This window comes from Watersipora subatra, chromosome 4 (genome assembly GCF_963576615.1).
Source record: "Watersipora subatra chromosome 4, tzWatSuba1.1, whole genome shotgun sequence".
In the NCBI taxonomy this organism is placed as follows: domain Eukaryota; kingdom Metazoa; phylum Bryozoa; class Gymnolaemata; order Cheilostomatida; family Watersiporidae; genus Watersipora; species Watersipora subatra.
Window position 1 is genome coordinate 66,993,753 of NC_088711.1, and position 9,840 is coordinate 67,003,592.

Below are 9,840 nucleotides of genomic sequence, written 5' to 3' on the forward strand. Positions count from 1 at the left end.
TATTTAGGTTAACTGGTAAGTGGTAAACTATTTAGGTTAACTGGTAAGTGGTAAACTATTTAGGTTATTTGGCAAGTGGTAAACTATTTGATTAACTGGTAAGTGGTAAACTATTAGGTTAACTGGTAAGTGGTAAACTATTCAGGTTAACTGGTAAGTGGTAAACTATTTGATTAACTGGTAAGTGGTAAACTATTCAGGTTAACTGGTAAGTGGTAAACTATTTAGGTTATTTGGTAAGTGGTAAACTATTTAGGTTAACTGGTAAGTGGTAAACTATTTAGGTTAACTGGTAAGTGGTAAACTATCTAGGTTATTTGGTAAGTGGTAAACTATTTGATTAACTGGTAAGTGGTAAACTATTAGGTTAACTGGTAAGTGGTAAACTATTTAGGTTAACTGGTGAGTGGTAAACTATTTAGGTTAACTGGTAAGTGGTAAACTATTTAGGTTAACTGGTAAGTGGTAAACTATTTAGGTTAACTGGTAAGTGGTAAACTATTTAGGTTATTTGGTAAGTGGTAAACTATTTGATTAACTGGTAAGTGGTAAACTATTTAGGTTAACTGGTAAGTGGTAAACTATTTAGGTTAACTGGTAAGTGGTGAACTATTTAGGTTAACTGGTAAGTGGTAAACTATTTAGGTTGACTGGTAAGTGGTAAACTATTTGATTAACTGGTAAGTGGTAAACTATTTGGTTAACTGGTAAGTGGTAAACTATTTAGGTTAACTGGTAAGTGGTAAACTATTTAGGTTAACTGGTAAGTGGTATACTATTAATTTTGATTAACTGGTAAGTGGTAAACTATTTGGTTAACTGGTAGGTGGTAAACTATTTGATTAACTGGTAAGTGGTAAACTATTAGGTTAACTGGTAAGTGGTAAACTATTTAGGTTAACTGGTGAGTGGTGAACGATTTAGGTTAACTGGTAAGTAGTAAACTACTTAGGTTAACTGGTAAGTGGTAAACTATTTAGGTTAACTGGTATGTGGTAAACTATTTAGGTTAACTGGTAAGTGGTGAACTATTTAGGTTAACTGGTAAGTGGTAAACTATTTAGGTTGACTGGTAAGTGGTAAACTATTTGATTAACTGGTAAGTGGTAAACTATTTGGTTAACTGGTAAGTGGTAAACTATTTAGGTTAACTGGTAAGTGGTAAACTATTTAGGTTAACTGGTAAGTGGTATACTATTAATTTTGATTAACTGGTAAGTGGTAAACTATTTGGTTAACTGGTAGGTGGTAAACTATTTAAGTTAACTGGTAAGTGGTAAACTATTTAGGTTAACTGGTAAGTGGTAAACTATTTAGGTTAACTGGTAAGTGGTAAACTATTTAGGTTATTTGGCAAGTGGTAAACTATTTGATTAACTGGTAAGTGGTAAACTATTTGATGAACTGGTAAGTGGTAAACTATTTGGTTAACTGGTAAGTGGTAAACTATTTAGGTTAACTGGTAAGTGGTAAACTATTTGATTAACTGGTAAGTGGTAAACTATTTGGTTAACTGGTAAGTGGTAAACTATTTAGGTTAACTGGTAAGTGGTAAACTATTTAGGTTAACTGGTAAGTGGTATACTATTAATTTTGATTAACTGGTAAGTGGTAAACTATTTGGTTAACTGGTAGGTGGTAAACTATCTAGGTTAACTGGTAAGTGGTAAACTATTTAGGTTAACTGGTAAGTGGTAAACTATTTAGGTTAACTGGTAAGTGGTAAACTATTTAGGTTAACTGGTAAGTGGTAAACTATTTAGGTTAACTGGTAAGTGGTAAACTATTTAGGTTAACTGGTAAGTGGTAAACTATTTAGGTTAACTGGTAAGTGGTAAACTATTTAGGTTATTTGGTAAGTGGTAAACTATTTGATTAACTGGTAAGTGGTAAACTATTAGGTTAACTGGTAAGTGGTAAACTATTCAGGTTAACTGGTAAGTGGTAAACTATTTAGGTTATTTGGTAAGTGGTAAACTATTTAGGTTAACTGGTAAGTGGTAAACTATTTAGGTTAACTGGTAAGTGGTAAACTATTTAGGTTAATTGGTAAGTCGTAAACTATTTAGGTTAACTGGTAAGTGGTAAACTATTTAGGTTAACTGGTAAGTGGTAAACTATTTAGGTTAACTGGTAAGTGGTAAATTATTTAGGTTAACTGGTAAGTGGTAAACTATTTAGGTTAACTGGTAAGTGGTAAACTATTTAGGTTAACTGGTAAGTGGTAAACTATTTGGTTAACTGGTAAGTGGTAAACTATTTAGGTTTACTGGTAAGTGGTAAACTATTTAGGTTAACTGCCAAACTTCCAAGACAAATATCGTTTGAAATTTTTTTAAATGTGAATGTTTAACTCTTTTACATTAAAGGGTCATTTAGATGCTTTTTCCAAGTACACAGAGATGCAAGTACTTCGGTCATTTGCACTAATGATTATGTGTTTTAACATATCTTATAAAATACAACAAAACTCTTGATGTGAGCCATATGTAATTTTTTTAACATTGTTTATGGTACATAAGTGAGACAAGACACTAAAATACTACCAGCTTAGCTTCTTTTTCTACTCTCAGAAATGATACAAAATTGAGGTTCGCAGTGCCGCAGTCCGCAGTCCGCAGTGTAGTTTATTCGAATTTTTACAAGGTGACACAGTATACATTAAAGAAAAGTGGTAGGAAATGTGAAAAAGTTGTTAACACAAACCAGTAATACCACAATTACTGTACAGATTAGGCAATTAACATGCGGTTAATTGTTTGTATAGAGTGCAATCCTCATAACTATTCCTATTTACTAGGTCAGACTTTTACAAGAAAAACTGGCTGTAAGGCCTTTCATTTTAGCTTTTCATTGTTATCCAATTCATTCATTGCAGAGATGAAGCTGCCTGTTCTTGGTGAGGTTATAGTTATACTTTTAAAAAATTACTTTTATAATTTTACAAAAAAACTTGCACTTTTACTGTACCTAATCAAAATGCCTCAGATTTTATAGTTTGCTAGCGTGATGCATAAACCTGATGTGTTCTACTAAAAAGACTTGGCCAGCATGAAATAAGCTAATCCTTCATGTCTAACTGCATACATGTAGTTATAGTTGGCTTGATAAAAATATCATATAAAGGGAGTTGTCTGCTTTGTTTAACTTTTAGTCGTCCTCTCTGCGAGATTAGGCAAAAATAAGCTCCGCCTTGCGGTCGTAACGATCCAAACAATCGCACATTCGATGTGTGAATTTAGGCGCGCGTGCGTTGAAACGCAGAATAGTTTAGTACAATTTTTCTTGGTAAGTTGAAGTAACAGAACTATTTCGCAAAAAAAATGGAACACTAACTTTCTGTTTCTTTTTTGATTAAGTCAGATAGCTTAATTATGTTTTACTAGCATTAAGTAGGTGGAATTGTTTGTGCATTACTCATAAGTATTGACATCTTATTTACAGTTTTTGCTGTTAGTGACACTTTGTATAGGCCTATATATAACACGATAATACAAAAGATTTTGCCGGAACCTCAAAAAATTTCTTGTTTGCTTTTGTGAAATGAATTTGTTTGCTGGCAGTATAACTCGTTTTATTATTTTGATTTGTGTCGAAATGAAGCTTATATTTACGTCTTTTGATCGGCCTTAAATAATAATGAAACTGTTGCCTATTTTATGTGCAGATTACGCGTGGTAGCATTCATCCATTACATAATTGTGCATGTATCAGACATCTGAAAATGTGGTCTATTGTTGTGTTGTATTGCAGCGGTAGTAGTCTCTGCGCGGGCAAAATCGTGTAGCATTTAATATTGTTTGTTTCTGAATGCCACAATAAATCTTATCTTAATTGGCAGTGGCTCATCATTGACTTTGTTTTTACACAAAAGTTTTAAAACGGTAGGTACAGTAAAAATACTCACAAATTTGTTGGTTGCAAGTTAATATCAATGACATAATTTGGGCTATTTCTATCGAAGTTCGACAAAATCTCCAGACATAAAAATTGTGAGGATGTACTAATGTCATGAACGTAGTAGCAAGTTTTATAGAGAGCTCAGGTGATAGTTAATTAGATAGTTATAACGATGGAGATATGCATTTGCGATTGAGCACCACTAGTGTGCCTATGCCTTCATGAGCATGACAAACATGAGTGCACTACCTCAAATGAAAACAATTTTTTCTATCAATGTTTGTAAACAAATTTTGTTGACTGCTATTACGTTTCCTTTAGATGAGTTTACAAGTAGCAGCGCTAGAGTTCCTTCAAGAGTATAGCAACATGTGTAAACTGATCCCAATCGAAACAATATTTTTTATAATATTTTAAAAAAACTCAAAAGTTAAATGTTTTTTTATTATAAATAATAATCAAATATGCATAATTGATTATTAGGTAATATTTTGGGACTGACTATAAGTATCAATAATTTGTTTAATGCTGAACAGTTCACACTAAATAAAAAGTGAAGGATTATATAAGTAAACAACTAAAACCACCTATTTTTCTGTTGTTTCGAGTTTGTGGTCGGTCTGAGAGTATTTATGGACTTCACTTGCTGATGACCAGTGTTAAAGATGTGGTTGCGTCAAATTTGAGTTGATCTTAAAAGAAAGCATTTTTTTTCTCTATCAGTTGATATGTTGTTTGTTGTGTTAGGCAATCTCATCGCCAAGATATTTAAAGATTAAAATCGAAAAATTCTGATTGCCGTAAAAACGCTCAAGCCAAAAAAACGTGCCCAGACTTGCCCAAAATGATGTCACGCGGTATTTATCTGTCAATATATCTCGTATTCACATCGGCTATTTGCGATAAAAGTCTAGTCCTACGCGGCTCTATTGGCATATATCTTATTTTATATTTGTTCACGTTGGCTAAAATAAAATTTTAAATCCAGCTACAGATGCATTATTATAAATGTTTTAAAGGCCTCAAATAACGAAAATTGAAAATTTGTCTTACTTTCTCCAAATGCTGTGTAAACATTTAAGTACCGACTACAAATTCTAACGGTCTACGGTAATTCTGTCAAGCAAACTATGCAGTATAAGTTCTTTGTATCAGCACAGTTCCGCCGCTACCCACACTAACGATATACAGCCTCTCAAAAGCCCCGCATACATGTCTGTCGCCTATCTTTGGAGCGGGGCTGTATATCATTGCCCACACCGAAAACGAGTTTCTTACTACCACAAGTAAAAGCAGTTGAGTAAAAGAGTATAAGCAGCTGCGTCTTTGAAAAGAATAGACATGTACGTAGGGATAGAGAAGTCTGGATGAGATGTCTGCTGCAAACTGGATTTGAACTCACATTCTCCAGTTCTGCATACATCCATATACCGTATCCAATTCACTACAATATTCTGCAAATCATGTTTTGCATTATCTTCAACAATATAATTTTAGTATATAGTATGTAATAAAAAGTAATTTTACTCAAACTTTGTATATTTGCAATTTTTCTGGTGCAAGTCTAACTTTGTTTCAACAAATAACAATTTTTTCCAATTCGGAAATTTTATGAAACCCCTTTTTTGATACACAACTCTATATGAATGGATATGAGTTGTTTATATGAATTTAATATCATTTGAAAGAGGAGACTTGACTGGTTTTTTGTGAAATTTGAATGAGTGAATTATCTAAAGTCTGTCTCTTGTAGTAGTAACTTGAATTATGGCAACTTTCTGAAAAATGGGCAGTATTTGGGGCTAATCGCCAGTCAGTTGCGATTGTGTTAAACGATTAACGCGATGAATACAAATATACGATTAACTGAGTTGAGCCAATTAATCTTCAAATAAAATGCAACCGAGGTGATGATCATGATGCGATTCCTTCGTAATTGTTTAATATATTGTTAAGGAATTTGCCGGCCTCTACTCAGGCACGATCTAGATTGCAATAATATTGCAAGAATTGTAAGAGAAGTGAATATGGTTATTTATTCATTTTATTCCGAAGGAGTTCCTCTTAGTCATGGAGCTGCGACTACTCTGCTCTCTTAGCGAGAGCACTCCCCTATATATACATATATTTTTCCCAAACCGTATAATGGAACCGAGTAAAAAACTGTATAAGAATAAATGATTAAAGGTTGACTTGCAACAAAATTCACATTACCGTTATTTAATATGAAAAGAATCACCATGTCTTACTCTGTTGTGTTGTAGGTGCAAAATATGTGGAAAGGTGATTACAAACTCTTTAAAGTTCAAAAACGAACATAAAATAGTAGCCACTTGAGACCGCCGTAGTTTGGATTCCCTTTCCAAAACGGCTCAAATGTGATGTACATGTAGTAGTGAGAGATGGTTTCTGTTTACACTTTCTTGCAGCCTGATTCGTTGAAATATTTTCCTAAATGTACTTCACGCATTCAATAAAACTGTGTCTATTGTTCTTACGCGTCTTTTTTATCGTCATCGTAATGCTGTCACTTTTAACACTGATATCTTATAACTTACCATAAAATTCGTTTAATTTTTTAGCCTGAGCTTGAAGGCGTACATATCATTGTCTGAGAATCATGACGAGTCTGTTGGTCACTTTTGATAATCGAGAAGTGCTGCAGAAATTATTTAGAAGTATTGGGTCACATCATTAGATTACGACTTGCCGATTAGACCAAGCCGAAACAAAACTGTAAAGTAGCGAGCATCTATATTTGATGCGGGGTCTTCGGTAAAACCTGAAGTGTTTGTCATAAACTAGTACAACGATAAGTTTTATATTGAGCTTTGTATTGGCCTTTCAATTCACATGAGAAAATACGTGACAAGACGATAACCAAATTTCGTGGTTACGTCATTGAAATAAAGAGATTCCAATCTAAGGCGGCTTTTCAATTTTGAGCTTTTAATAGCTTGTAATCACGTTTCCACTTATTTGGCACTTACAACACAACAGAGTAAGACATGGTGATTCTTTTGATACCAAATAATGGTAATGTGAATTTTGTTGCAAGTCAACCTTTAATAGACTCGCTAACACTTTGGCTTAATTACGGCCAAAATAACAAAGTATTAGCAATAAGACACAAGTCATAATAAAGACAACCACAATATGCAAAAATATATAACAGATGTTAAATGCAAGTAAAACCCATAATAAAAACAGACACATTATGCAATATATATATAAATAAAAGTAGTTATATGTGACTATGTAAATTATAACAAATAAATTCGTGGTCTGGCGTTCGCTACAATATAACATTAACATACCCTAGGACACTTATATTTCGCTAGTATTTAGTTTCGTGAGTAGCATACAGAGTAAAATTTTGCTGGCACTTAATTTCGCAGCTCTGATGAGTGCGAAAATATAGTGATGTGAAAATAAATGCAGTGGAACAAACATTAGATTCCTTAGGTCCAGTTCATTGGTACGAAATATTTTTTTCAATTTGGGACTACCGTACTGTTTGGACTGTAAACCGCACCTCTATATAAGCTGCATGTGCTTTATTTTCCAAAAACGATGATAAAACAATTCATAAGCCGCACCTTACTATAGGCCGCCGAACTAAGGACTGTGCTTTTTAACGTGGCAGCAACTTTGCCATTTAAAACGGAACAGTGCAGAACGGCACAGTTTCGTATTATCCTACGCTTTTTAACTTAGAGCCTAACGGGACAGTACCGTGAGGCATTGTTTCGTATTTTCTTTCACAGCTAGAAGTGCACTAATTGGAGATTCTCGTTAGTGCGCCATAGCGGTGAAAGAAAAAGCCACAGTGATTAGCCCGCACCCTTGTAGGCATACCTATAAGCCGCATGGCTCAAATCATCAGAAAAAAGTAGCGGCTAATCGTCCGAAAAGTACGGTAGTTTGTATTTGTGAACCGCAGGTAGAAATGTGTAGGCGAGATCAATAATGCAATTTGATCGCTTGCTGCAGTTTGGCTCCTGGACTATCAATGACGTCGAGATCCCTGTTGCAGTGACTGATGTTGTACCAATATTAGAATTCAAGTATTTATAGCACGCAGTGCCGTGGTGGCCATGCATGGCCCCGGGTTGTTATTGCTTTTGGTTGGTAATAAAATTCATCACCACAACAATTATTATTCAATTTTGTGACTTTCCCTAGCAGACTGTCATTCTCACCAGTTACAAATTTTATGACTAAACTAATATCATCATCTTCTTCATTTGTCTAGGCTTTTCCAAAAAAAATTTATTATCCTAATTTGTTTTGCCAAGCTGCTCAGTCGGTGTATTAGCTATAATGATTTTAGCAAAACTTGCCCAATGAGCCAACCACACACGAAAATTGCCTGCATTTCTAATATGACGATTTTATTGTGAATATCAATGAAGAAAGCCATTTATTTTCGCATTTTTGCTCGTTCGTTATGATAGTTTAGTTTCGCTCATGAAATTTTCGCGAGAGGCTGTTGCCGCGAAAACGCGAAAGTTAGATGCCGCGAATACATAAGTGTCCTAGGGTAGCAGGTTACTACCGTTTAATTTGCTAACAAATAAATATTACCGGCAACACTTTTTTACCAATTTGATACAACCACAATCATTTTGCAATCCACTATGAAAACATGAAGTGACTCACTAACATAAAACTTGCTTATATAATACAAAGACACAAACGCCATGTCAAGGTTGTTAGTTGTTTGAACATGTTTCTAGGTAATAGCAACAAAAGTGATTTCAATATTATTCAATTTTTTACAGCTTATGTTTTGTTTATATTTAAAGGTTTTTAGGTAAATCATACATGTATCTTCACTTTTAAAAAAAAATCGATCGTTTTTCAGCTTTAGATTGATAGTAATATAAGATTGACATTTTATTGGAAAATGAAAGCAGAAAAATGTCCTCCGTACTAGGTAGCGCATTTTCATATGTTATTGGAAGCATAACAAGAAAGTGAAGTCCAATATATGCCAGAAAGAGTTTGCCTACCACCACAGTACATCATCATTAAACCATAACTGTCACTTACAACTTTTATCGTATTTTCTAGGTAAATCAGACATGATGATTCTGATTTTGTACTCAAAATAAAGATTGGTCCACTAATCTTCAAAGTCATGAAGGCTTTTTAAAGCATTTCAATATCCGTCTAATAGGATCTTTTTACTAGCCTTAACTCAGCTTGCTATGAAGGGACCTTTTATATCGCTCATAAAAGCCAGTTTTGGCTGCAAGCTGTCGCAAACTTATCAATGAGTGCAATGACCTTTTATGCAACATTGTTAACTATAGTTCTAAAATGAAAAATATCCCTTCAAATTTGGAATGAAATGAAAAATTTTAAGCTCTAACAATACCAAAGCATCGCACAGGCTATAATGTCATCCAGTTTCTCCGAAAGAGTGCAAAATGTAGACAACATTTGCCCTGCCCATAAAAGGGTTAAATGTACCTTCCCAAATGCTGATGAACTATTTGAAGAATACAAAGCCAACCTCTATTTGAATACCGCCTCTATTTGACAGCTTTTAGTGGGAGGGGGTTAAAAATAGAGCGCCATGGCGTTAAAATATAGGTTTTACGGTATCTTTTTGTAATAATAAGTTTCTATTTCAATGTTTGTCATCTGCCCAACTACTACATGAATTGTTTTTTAAATTTACAAGCAGACTTCATTCATAAAAAGCTAGTTCTCCGGAATTGCTTGCATGGAAACACCGATGTTACCTAATTTATTCTTACGCTCTTTTCTCATTTAGATAAACTGATCTCTTCATATAATGCCTGCCATGAACACTTTGTTAGTAAAACCGAAGAAAGAAGCAGATGATTTAAATGACAGTCTCTATCCAACCGGTTAGTTAGAGAGTTTCACTAAACTATGTTTATTATAAAGATTATTGTCCTTGAAAAT